The following is a 13,317-nucleotide window of genomic DNA, read 5'->3' as shown; positions in this document are numbered from 1 at the left end:
CCCACTGAGCCACCCAGGCACCCCAGGAGGAATCTTTTTTGTACATGTCAGTTTTTCCAGACCTCTAGTTTGGAGTTGTGTAGAGTCATTAATGGGGTTCACAAGTATCAAGCTGTCTCCTTCCAGGCACATGGCAGGGTTGAAGCTCCGCACATTCCACAGCCTTCCCCAGAAGCGACCACTGTTAACTACTTAACATATACTTTTCCAGACCTTTATTCTACATTTCCACATATGAATTAAGTACAAGTAAAAAAATCACAAGAAAATATCTAGAAATATTAATCAAATTCCTTCCTTGCCATAACTCTCCAATTCAAACACCCTGGCTCTTTTGTGCTCACTGCCATGGTGAGAGAGGTTTAAACAGCTTTCATATGTTTATTTACCATTTGTGTTTCTTTTGTGTATTATTTGTTCATATCTTTCAACCATTTTTTTTTAAAGATTTTATTTATTTATTTGACAGACAGAGATCACAAGCGAGCAGAGAGGCAGAGAGAGGTGAAGAAGCAGGTTCCCTGCTGAGCAGAGACCACCCGATGCAGGGCTCGATCCCAGTAGCCTGGGATCATGACCCGAACCAAAGGCAGAGGTTCAACCCACTGAGCTACCCAGGTGCCCCTCTACAATTTTTCTATTGAGTTTCTCTCTTACTGATTTGTAGGAGCTCTTTTTTTTTTTTTTTAAAGATTTTATTTATTTATTTGACAGAGAGAGATCACAAGCAGGCAGAGAGGCAGGCAGAGAGAGATGAAGGGAAGCAGGCCCCCTGCTGAGCAGAGGGACCCCGAGATCATGACCTGAGCCGAAGGCAGTGGCTTAACCCACTGAGCCACCCAGGCGCCCCTGTAGGAGCTCTTTATACAGTAGGATATCAATATTCTATTATATATACTGTAAATTTTTCCTTCACATTAGTCACTTCTCTTTTAATTCTTTAATATTTATTTATTTGAGAGAGGGAGAGCGTGCGCACACATGAGTGGGAAGGGCAGAGGGAGAAGGAGAGAGAATCCTAAGCAGACCCCACACTGAGCATGGAGCCTGACATCAGGCTCGATCTCACAATTCCAAAACCAAAAGCCAGATGCTTAACTCACTGTGCCACCCAGGCATACCTTCTTTTAATTGTTTAGAGTATTTTCCTGTACATAAAATTTAAGTCTTTATTACAGTCAAGGCTCTTCATCTTTTATTTTATAAATGTCTTAATTATGAATGGCTTTACACTTCAGTATTATAAAACTAAGTCTTTTCTATTTTCTCTTAATACTATTATAGATTTAAATGTTTATGTCTATTTAAAGAATATTTTTCAGATGCCTGGGTGGCTCAGTTGGTTGGGCCCTGCCTTTGGCTTAGGTCGTGATCCTGTGGTCCTGGGATCAAGTCCAGCATTGGGTTCCTTGCTCAGCAGGGAGCCTGCTTCTCTCTTGGCCTCTGCCTGCCACCCTGCCTGCTTGTGCTCTCTCTCTCTCTCTTTGGTGGATGGGTAAATAAAATTTTTTAAAAAAGATAAATAAAAATTTAAAAATTTTTAGAAAGCATACTTTTCAAAATTTTCAACGGACTCTGTTTACCAAGTTTTTCCCTCCTATCAGGCCCTGTGGCAGGCTGGCCCCCACCCTGCTTGAGAATGTGCAATGTGATAAGGGCAAAAGTAGAAGTAGTACAAAGTGGTTCAGGAATATTCAGAGGAGGAGTTGTTTTTATTTTATTTTATTTTATTTTATTTATTTACTTCAGAGAAAGAGGATGAGAAGGGAGAGGGTCAAAGGGAGAAGCAGACCCCCCACTGAGCAGGGAGCCCTGTGCAGGACTCAGTCCTGGGACTCCAGGATCATGACCTGAGCCAAAGGCAGTTGCTTAACCAACTGAGCCACCCAGGCGCCCCAGAGGAGGAGTTTAAAGAAGTCTGATGGATAAGGTGATGTGAGCTGGACCATGAGAGGTAAAGAAAGGTTTGACACCCAGAAAAGAGAAGAAAAAACATTTCAGGAAAATGGAATAGCATATACAGAGACACAGAGGCCCAAAAGAGCAAGGCATGTTTGAAGAATGATGTGGCCTTAACTTACTTTGAAATAACTTGAGTGTAGGGCTCACTGGGGATGTGGCAAGAGAAGCAACTGGAAAGTTAGTCAGGACCAGATTGCAAAGGGCCTTGAAAAATGTGCATGACTTCATGAAGTTCTGAATCATCATTGAGCCTGGAGTTCAGTGAATTACGGCAGATAATCTGAGAGTGGGGAAATGGGTGAGGATATAAATGAAATAAGATGGCCCAAGAGTTGATGAGTGTTGAAGATGCATGCTGGCTCACATGGCACGCACTGACCCATTCTCTCTCTCTACCAGTACATATGTTTGAAGATTTTCACAATAGAAATTTGAAACAAAAAAAAAAACTTTCATCTTACACAAGGTCATTTTTTGGTGTAAAATAAGATTGGAGGGTTTTTGTTGTCATTGTCACTGTTAACAGCATTGCTGAGTTTAAAAAAAAAGAGAGAGATTATAGATTAGTAAACTGTGGTTTACTATGGTTTATGGTTTATGTTAAGTAGGGCGATACCCAGAAAACTGGGAACCATGATACTAGTCAAGACTATCCTCTAGATGAAAGAATTAAAGGCACTATTTTTTTATTTTTCTGTACTATGTGAATGTTATATATCAATTTGTAATGTTCATAAATTAGAAGAACAGATTTTTACTTAGCAAAAAAGTTAAAAATCCAATTATAAAAGAATTATAATGTCCACATGTGAACTACTAAAAACAGTATTTAGGAAGAGAATATGTTAATATATGGAAATTATTTTCCTGTAATGCCAACAAGAAAAAAGAATATAAATCCATAATAATTATTATTATAGGGCACCAGGGTGGCTCAGTGGTTTAAGCCTCTGTCTTCGGCTCAAGTCATGATCTCAGGGTCCTGGGATCAAGCCCCACATTGGGCTCTCTGCTTGGCAGGGAGCCTGCTTCCGTCTCTGTCTCTGCCAGCCTCTCTGCCTACTAGTGGCATCTCTCTGTCAAATAAATAAATAAAATCTTTTTTTAAAAAAATATTTATTTATTTATTTATTTATTTGACAGACAGAGATCACAAGCAGACAGAGAGGCAGGCAGAGAGAGAGGGGGAAGCAAGGCTCCCCACTGAGCAGAGAGCCTGATGCAGGGCTCGATCCCAGGACCCTGGGATCATGACCTGAGCTGAAGGCAAAAGCTTTAACCCACTGAGCCACCCAGGCGCCCCTAAATAAATAAATCTTAAAAAAAATTTTACTATAATTATATGTAAGGAAAATGTACACACAGGTGAAAAGAAATTGGAATGACATTACTATCAACAATGGCTATACTCAGGCAATGGGACTGTTATTAATTTATACCATACCCCATTTTTCTTTACTAAGCACATATCATTTCTATAATTTTTTTAAATTTAAAAACAAAAACAAAACTTCACATCCTTCTTTGAACTGTCTTTTTGGCGCCAGAAAAAATATATAACCAAGGGATAAGCGACAGAGCATAAAACAGAAAAACCCTTAAGGATAATTGTAAAATATGAAATTTTCTTCCTTTTTCCAGTTTTGGCTAACTGGCATATCCCATCTTAGGGGAGTTTGAGAAGTACAGACTTCTAACAGACAAACTTAAATGCAGATGTGTAATAATAGAAAACACACCTTCTTTTCAAGTATTCATGGAAAAGTCACAAAACTTGACAAAAAGTTCAAAAGTTCCAAAACATAGTGGTGCCTGTGTGGCTCAGTGGGTTAAGCCTCTGCCTTCCGCTCAGGTCATGATCTCAGAGTCCTAGGATTGAGCCCCACAGCAGGTTCTCTGCTCAGCAGGGAGCCTGCTTTCCCCTCTCTCTCTCTGCCTCCTGCTCTGCCTACTTGCAATCTCTATCTCTCTGTCAAATAAATAAATACATTTTTTTAAAAGTTCCAAAACATAGAAATAATACAAAAAAAACATTTTTACCACAATGGAATAATGCTAGAAATATCAAAATTTTAAAAATCAAAAACCCTTTCACATAGAAATTTATGAAACAGCCTTTGTGTAAAAAAATTACACAAAACGAAACTGAAGAATCTCTAAGGCTGTTCTAAAGAAAAATGTTACATTTGAGATTTGTGATATATAATAATCACATGAAATTTCACAGTCTTAAATTCACATAAAATGATGCAATGAATATAAATGAATTAAATTCTCAACTCAAAAGGCTAGAAAAAGCCAAGCTGACTCAAAAGAAAGCACAAGGAACAAATACTAAAGATAAAAACAGAAATCAGGGGTGTCTGTGTGGCTCGGTTGTTGAGCATCTGCCTTCGGCTTGGGTCATGATCACAGGGTCCGGGAATGGAGCACCGTGTGGGGCTCCCTGCTTGGCAGGAAGTCTGCTTCCCTCTCTCCACTCCCCCTGCTTGTGTTCCCTCTCTTGCTGTTTCTCTCTCTGTCAAATAAATAAATAAAATCTTAAAAAAAAAAAAACAACACAGAAGTCAGTGGGATATAATATAGTCATGTCATTAAAACTTCTTAGGAAAAAAAAAAATCAATGGAAGAGATATAGCCAGCTTCTGAAATAGGAAATTTAAGAATTTCTATGTAATGAAGAAACATGAGAGGCATTCCTTCTAAAGTCAGGAACAAGGTAAGGGTGCCATTGTCCCCACTACTATTTAACTACTATTAGTGTGTTGAAAATATTAGCCAATTCAGTCAGACAAGAGAAAATAATTAGAATTAAGAAATGGAAAATGCATAGAACTATGAGCAGATTATTATAAGCATAAGGCCCATGAGAATCAATGCTAAAACAAAGAAATAATGAATTCCTTAACATAGTAGAATATAAAACTGGCATATAAAAATCAATAGCCAACTGCCAGTCAGCCGATTGGTACCCATGGTCAAGAAGATAAGGAGCTGGCACTAGAATGTAAATCAACTAGATCACGGGGTGCCTGGGTGGTTCCGTGGGTTAAAACCCCTGCCTTCAGCTCAGGTCATGATCCCAGCAAGTCCAGCATCGGGCTCTCTGCTCAGCAGGGAGCCTGCTTCCCCCTCCCTCTGCCTGCCTCTCTGACTGCTTGTGATCTCTCTCTGCCAAATAAATAGAATTTTTTAAAAAATCAACTAGATTGGAGCGCCTGGGTGGCTCAGTGGGTTAAGGCCTCTGCCTTCAGCTCGGGTCATGATCCCAGTGTCCTGGGATCGAGTCCCACATCGGGCTCTCTGCTCAGTGGGGAGCCTGCTTCCTTCTCTCTGCCTGCCTCTCTGCCTACTTGTAATCTCTGTCTGTCAAATAAATAAATAAAATCTTAAAAAAAAAAAATCAACTAGATCACCAAGCACACTATTTAACTGGCAATTTTTTAAAAAGAAAAACATCTTAGCTTCTGAAAAAAACTATGGGTTGATTTACATAACATTAGGAGTAGCAGCTGGATAAAGCAAATAAGTAAATATATCATCAATAAAAACCCCTATTTTCACTATAAGAAGAAAGATATGAAATAAAAAAGAGAATGGAAAAATTTTGTAATGCTTAAGTTTAAATTAGAACTAGCAGTATTAACTTATAACTTAAATGTATTTAATATATATTTAATTTATATTAATTTAAACATATTTTAATATATGTTAAATGTTACATATAATAAATGTTATATAAATAAATATAAAATAAAATAAATGTTAAATATGTTAAAACATAATTTAAACATATATATGTTTCTTAACATGTCATAACAAAAACAATAAGCACACCTAGTGCTTAGTAGTTTTTGCAAAAGAATGAAACTGGATGACTTTTTAATACCATAAAGAATAAAAAATTTCATAATGGATCAAAGACTTAAATGTGGGACCTGAAACCATAAAACTCCTGATGAAAACATAGGCAGTAATTTCTTTTCATTGGCCATAGAAACTTTTTTTTTGTTTCATAGAAACATTTTTCTAGGGCACCTGGGTCACTCAGTCAGTTAAGTGTCTGCCTGTGGCTCAGGTCATGATGTCAGAGTCCTGGGAAAGAGGCCCACCCCAGGCTTCCTGTAGGGAGCCTGCTTCTACTTTTACTCCCTCTGTCAAATAAATAAATAAATAAGTAATCTTAAAACAAAACATTCTCCTAGTTAGGTTTCCTGAAGCAGGGAAACAAAAGCAAAATCAAACTGTTGGGACTACACCAAAATAATAAGCTTTTGAACAGTGAAGAAACCCATCAACAAAACAAAAAGCCTATATGGGAGAAGATACTTGCATATGATGTTATCTAATGAGGGGTTAATATCCAAACTATATAAAGAACTTACACAAATTAACAGCAAAAACCCTAAATAATTAAATTAAAATTAGGCAGAGGTCCTGAATAGACATTTTTCCAAAGAAAACATAGAGTTGGCCAGCACACACATGAAAAGATGCTCAACATCACTCATCATCAGGAAATGCATATCAAACCCACAATGAGATATCACCTCACGCCTGTCAGAATGGCTAAAATTAACAACACAAGAAAAAACAAGTGTTGGGGAGTATGTGGAGAAAAAGGAATCCTTGTGCACTGTTGGTAGGAATGCAAACTGGTGCAGCCACTGTGGAAATGGAGGTTCCTCAAAAAATTAAAAATGGAATTACCATATGATCCAGTAATTCCACTACTGGATACTTACCTGAAGAAAACAAAAACATTAATTTGAAAAGATATGTGCACTCCTATGTTTACTGCAGCATTACTTACAATAGCCAATATATGGAAGCAACCCAAGTGTCCTTCGATATGTTATTGATGAACACACACGCACGCACACACACACAGAGGAATATTCCTCAGCCATGAAAAAAGAAAAGATCTTGCCATTTACTACAGTGTATAATGCTAAGTGAAATAACTCAGATGGAGAGAGATAGATACCATGTGATTTCACTCATATGCGGAACCTAAGAAACAAACATATGAGCAAAGAAAAAAGACAAAAAAACCAGACTCTTAAATACAGAGAACAAACTGGTGGTTGCCAGAGGGGAGATGGCTGGAGGCATGGGTGAAGTAAATAAAAGGGATTAAGAGTACACTTATTATGATGAGCACTGGGTAATGTACAGAACTGTTGAATCATTATACTGTACACCTACACCAATATAGCATTGTATGCTAATTATACCTCAATATAAAAAATTAAAAAAATAAAAAGCAGAAAAAAATATATATATTTCTTAATTCTGTCTAATGTCACTAGAATAACCATGAGCACACCTGGTACCAAGATCTTTGTGGTTTCTAAATATCATACCCCACCAAAGGAAACTAGAGCTCTGCAGAGAAATGGCTAAGACCAGGTCTTAGAAGGGAAATTCCAAGAGGTCTCTGAGATCATATGCCAAGAATCAAGTCAGTGTTCAAACACTGACAAAGCCATATCAAAAAGAATCAAGGACAACTTGAAGTCAATCCTACTTGACAAATCTGGGTTAACTTGAGGATAAGAATGAATAATTATTAGAGTTAAATAAGAATTTCAGCAAGGTATCAGGATACAAAATCAATATATAAAAATCAATTGTATGTCTACACACTAGCAATGAACAATCTGAAAATATTAAGGAAACAGTTCCATTTACAATTGCATCAAAAGAACAAAATACTGAGGAATAAAAATTTTAAAAGTGTATAAGACTTATACAGTAAAAATCACAAAATATCAGGGCACCTGGATATCTTGGTCAATTGAGCATCCCACTCTTGATTTGGGCTCAGGTCATGATCTCAGGGTCATGAGATTGAGCCCTGCATCAGGCTCTAAGCTCAGTGAGGAGTCTGCTTGAGATTTTCTCTCTCTCCCTCTACCCCTCCCCTCACTCATGCTCGCTCACTTCTCTCTCAAAATAAACAACCTTTTTAAAAAATCACAAAATATCACTGAAAGAAATTGAAGAAAAATTAAATAGAAACACATCACATGTTCATGGATTGGAAGACTATATATTGTTAAGATGGCAATATTCCCCAAATGTATCTACACATCAAACCACAAACCCTATCAAAATCCCACCTGTCTTTTTTGCAAAAATTGACAAGGACAAGCTGATTCTAAAATACACATGGAGGGGTACCTAAGTGGCTCAGAGGGTTAAGCCTCCTTTCAGCTCAGGTCATGGTCTTAGGGTCCTCGGATTGAGTCCCACATTGGGCTCTCTGCTTAGCAGGGAGACTGCTTCCTCCTCTCTCTCTCTCTCTGCTTGCCTCTCTGCCTACTTGTGATCTCTGTCTGTCAAATAAATAAATAAAATCTTTAAAAAATAAAATAAAATAAAATACACATGGAGAGGTGCCTGGGTGGCTCAGTTGGTTGAGCTCCCAACTCTTGACTTTGGCTCAGGTCATGATTTCAGAGTCTCGGGACAGAGCCCTAGATCGGGTTCCATGCTGGGCGTTGGAGCCTGCTTGAGATTTTCTCTCTTCCTCTTCCTCCCCCTCTGCCCCTCTTCCCCTGTTTTCTCTCTCTAATAAATAAATAAATCTATAAAAATGCAGTACACTAAAATAAAAATAAATAAAATAAAATATAAAATACATCTGGAAATGCAAGGGACCCAGAAGAGTGAAAACATTCTTGAAAGGTAACAGATTTGGAAAACTCACATTTTCTATTTCAAAAGGTATGACAAAGCTACAGTAATCAAGACTGTGCAGTACTAGTATAAGGATAGATGTATAGATCAATGATACAGAATTAAGAACCCAGAAATAAACTATGTATGTATGTCCAGTTGATTTTCAACCAAATAATGAAGACAACTCAGTGGAGAAAGAATAGTCATTCCAACTAAACGTGCTGGGACATCTGTATATCATGCAAAGAATTACTGGACCTCCTACCTCACACCATATACAAAAATTAACTCAAATTAGATCAAGGACCTAAACATAAGAACTACAAAATTCTTGTAAGACAATATAAATGTAAGTCTTTGTGACTATGGATTAAGTAATGGTTTCTTAAATATGATACCAAAAATACAACAAAAGAAAAAGTAGGTAAATTGGACTTCATCAAAACAAAAAAACTGGGGGGTACCTGGGTGGATCAGTCAGTTAAGCATCTGACATCAGCTCAGGTAATGATCTCAGGTCCTGGGATGGAACTCTGTGTTGGGCAACCTGTTCAGTGGAAGTCTGCTTCTCCTCTCCCTCTGCCCCTTCCCCTGCTCATACTCTCTTTCTCTCTCTCTAATAAATAAAATCTTTTTAAAAAATTAAAAACATTTGTATTTCAAAAGTGAAAAACCAGGGCACCTGGGTGGCTCAGTGGGTTAAAGCCTCTGCCTTTGGCTCAGGTCATGACACCAGGGTTCTGGGATCAAGCCCCGCGTTGGGGCTCTCTGCTTGGCGGGGAGCCTGCTTCCACCTCTCTCTCTTTCTGTCTGCCTCTCTGCCTTCTTGTGGTCACTGCCTGTCAAATAAATAAATAAAATCTTTTTTTAAAAAAAGTGAAAAACCTACAAAATGGGAGAAAATACTGCAAATTTTAGATCTGAAAAGAGTCTAGTATACAGTATATATAAAAAAAACTCTTAAAACACAACAATAAAAAGATAACCCAGTTTTTAAATGGACAAAGGATTTAAATAGATATTTCTCCAAAAAAGATATATAAATGACCAATAATGAAATATGAAAAGATGCTTGACATCACTAGGAAAATGTAAATCAAAATCACAACCGGATACCACTTCACATCCACAAGGATGGCTATAATCAAAAGGACACAACAACAAGTGTTGACAAAGATGTAAAAAAACTGGAACTCACATTCATTGCTGGTGGGAATGTAAAGTAGTGAAACCCCTTTGGGAAATAGTTTGGCTGTTCCTCAAAAAGTTAAACATAGGGCTACCATATGACCCAGTAAGTTGACTCTTAGCTATATATTCAAGAGAATTAAGAATATGTGTGTCCACAAAAACTTATACACAAATGTTCATGCAGCATTATTCATAATGGCCAAAAAGTGGAAAAACACAAGTGTTCATCAGTTGATGAATGAATAAACACAATGTTGTATATCCACACAATACAATACTACTCAGCTACAAAAAGGAATGAGGTATTGATCTATGCTACAAAATGGATGAACCTTGAAAACATTATATTAAGTGAAAAAGCCAATCACAAAAGTCCACTTATATGATTCCATTTATATGAGATGTCCAGAATTGGCAAATCCATGGATAGAACGTATAAAAGTTGTTGCCAGAAGCTGAAGAAAGGAATTGAGAGATCAATAATTAGTCAATACTTTTTTAAACTTGAGATTTCCCCCAACTTAGTATTTAGAAAAATTTCTGTCTACAGAAAAGTTAAAAGAATACTACCCTTGGTCCCTTTCACCCAGTGGCAGCAACTATAAACATTTTGTGCCACATTTGCTTGGTAATTGAAAGTCAGCTTGCCTGGATATAATACCTGTAGTTCACAATTTCTTTCCTTGACAATGTGGCTCCATTGTTGTTTTGCTTTGTATTTGAATCACTTGGTCTTTTTGTCCAGAGGCTGAGAGGTGTTTTCCTAGATATAGTAGAATGTCTTAAAGTTCACTATATTGAGTCAGTTCTCACAGCTCCACAGTGTACGTTTTTCATATGTAGATTCAGGGTTTGTCTTTTGTAAGTTTTTGTAAGATTATAGCTTTAAACATTGGTTTTATGGGTTTTTTTTTTTCTTACATAATCCAGTTATAGGTGTGTTAGAACTTCTTTGTCTTCTAAAGCTATTATTTTCTGAGCTTTTTACTTTTTATTTTAATTCTCTGGCAAATTTTCATTTCATGTTCCTACGTCTCCTTTTCATGCTTTGTTTAATCATTTCTTTTTTGTGTACCTTGCAGTTTAGTCTTAATTGGGGGGACCATTATCTTTTCCCTCACTTTTTTGTGTTCAGGCAATTCTTATTCCACAAACTTTTTTGTGCCCACTTTTTTTCTGCACTTGTGAATTTCTGATTTGTGGTGTTTTTTCATGTCTGTTATTGTCTGACCATATTTGACTCATATTGGAGAGTTGTGGTGGTTTTTTTCTGCCTCAAGTTTGGGTCTCGAGTATTTTCATAGGCTGAAGAAGTTTTAATCTATTCCTTTTAAGTTACTTTGTGTGGATGTTGTCTGCCTTCTTTACTTTTTTCTTTTTTAAAGATTTTATTTATTTATTTGACAGAGAGAGATCACAAGTAGGCAGAGAGGCAGGCAGAGAGAAAGGGGGAAGCAGGCTCCCTGCTGAGCAGAGAGCCCGATGCGGGGCTCTATCCCAGGACCCTGAGACCATGACCTGAGCCAAAGGCCAAGGCCCAACCCACTGAGTCACCCAGGCACCCCAGCCTTATTTCCTTGATTTTTAAGACTTCAGATTTTCCTGTATCCGGTGTTTCTACAGACGGGACTGAAGGAGTTGCGTGGCTTACCAGTTTTCTTAGTTTAAGAGTGCCTTCTTCAGTTGGTACAGTGAAATGCAATTTCTTTAATAAGGAGCATCTTTGGGGGGCAGGGGAGGAGTGTTAAGGAGAGTTTAGTACGTTAGCTTTCATGAAACTCTTATTTCTGTAGAACCCCAAATTTCCATCAACTTCTTTATTCTTCCCTCTTCATCACCAGATCTCTAAGAGGTGCCACCTCCTTTCAAGTTCCTTTGTTGTTTCCCAGAAGCCGTGCCCTTTCATTACTCTTCCCAAATATTTCCTGCCTACCTCTCCACTTCCACACGGGCTCCACTGCTGGTGCTACTGATTTCAGGTATGTATTTTCCCACTCAAATGAAATCGGAGTTTGCAGTCTTCTATTTCCTGTTATGTAGTAGATATAATTGTGTTGTGTGGTGAGTTAATTGTAGCTTTATTTGCTGTCCTTGGTCTCTGGTTTTTGTAAGGTGTGTATAAAGATTAAGGTTTAGACATCTGCCATTTATCTTCAACGAGTTTAGCTACCTAACCTCAAATGCCAACATTTATAAATTTTTAGGTGAGACTTTCATGAGCATTAGATTATTGGGCTGTTTGGTTTTTTGGGGGGTGGGGCTTCAAATAGGAAAAATGCCTAGGTTTTTATATAGATAACACATAGATGGTTCATTCAAGTTTCTAAGCAATTCTAGCCTGCACCCCCTTCTCTGACCCTGTCACACTGACAAAATGTTTCCATAATGTGATGGGTGTATATAATCGGTGTCCAGGATAGTTGGTATGTCTGGGGACCAACATGTCCAGAGTAGTCTGATGTGACTTAATTGTATCCAGGATGGTTGATGTCTATGACATAGTGGATCTAGAGTGGTCAGTGTAGGTGGGCCATTCCTGCCACCGGAGTGGCTGATCTGTCCTGATTTAAAGATGATCTATTCATTTTTTTATTACTGATTTTTCCTTCTCAGGAAACCTTTTTTCTTTTCTCAGGCACTGAAATGGGGAAATGCAAAGTGTCAACTCCTGATGGACTATGAAATCTAATCTTTCCATGGGAGGCCTTCTAGACTTGTTAAAGAATACATAGAATTCTGGCTAGGAAAAAAGCTGGCCACTAGAGACTCAACACAACTCAAGTCCTAGCCACCTCCAAGCGGCCGGGCTCTCCACCCTGACTCCTGGAATTCCTGCCCAAAGCCAAAGGTGCCTTGGTTGCAGAGCCCTTAATATGGTCCCTTGGTGTCTTTGGGCAGTGAGAGTTAGAATGAGGAAAAACAGCTGAGTAGTAAGTGGAGTAGAGCTGAAGTCTTCATCTACCACTTACTGCATGAGTGGTCTTTTTTTTTTTTTTTTTTTTAAAAGATTTATTTATTTATTTATTTGACAGAGAGAGATCACAAGTAGGCAGAGAGGCAGGCAGAGAGAGAGAGAGGAGGAAGCAGGCTCCCTGCTGAGCAGAGAGCCTGATGCGGGGCTCGATCCCAGGACCCTGGGATCATGACCTGAGCCGAAGGCAGAGGCTTATTAACCCACTGAGCCACCCAGGCGCCCCTGCATGAGTGGTCTTGACAAATAACCTCATTTGTCTGAACCTCAGCTTCATTACTTGTAGGTGGTATACAATGCTTGGCCTATTGCCTGGAACCACAGAGCAAACCCTCAATAAATTTTAGCACCTTCTATCATATATGCATGCTTATACACACACACACACACACAATTCTATTACAAATAGTGTATATACATATACATATATACACACATACACACACAATTATTGGATGCTTGAATATTCACTGGCTGCAAAGAATAAAGGAAAAAGAATTCAGTGG

At 38.1% G+C, this 13,317-nt stretch overlaps 1 long non-coding RNA gene across 1 annotated transcript in view; it reads left to right on the top strand.

Annotated features, from left to right (window-relative positions):
• The window catches only part of LOC131809345 (uncharacterized), a 28,325-nt gene extending 15,507 nt beyond the window's left edge, over positions 1-12,818 (top strand). Inside the window, exons 4-5 of the long non-coding RNA XR_009345141.1 lie at positions 11,682-11,819; positions 12,476-12,818. This is a non-coding gene — a long non-coding RNA (uncharacterized LOC131809345). The remainder of the gene's footprint in view (positions 1-11,681; positions 11,820-12,475) is intronic.
• Positions 12,819-13,317: the final 499 nt, after the last annotated feature.

Source organism: Mustela lutreola, chromosome 10 (genome assembly GCF_030435805.1).
Source record: "Mustela lutreola isolate mMusLut2 chromosome 10, mMusLut2.pri, whole genome shotgun sequence".
Classification (NCBI taxonomy): domain Eukaryota; kingdom Metazoa; phylum Chordata; class Mammalia; order Carnivora; family Mustelidae; genus Mustela; species Mustela lutreola.
This window is presented reverse-complemented; position numbering and strand designations above follow the sequence as displayed.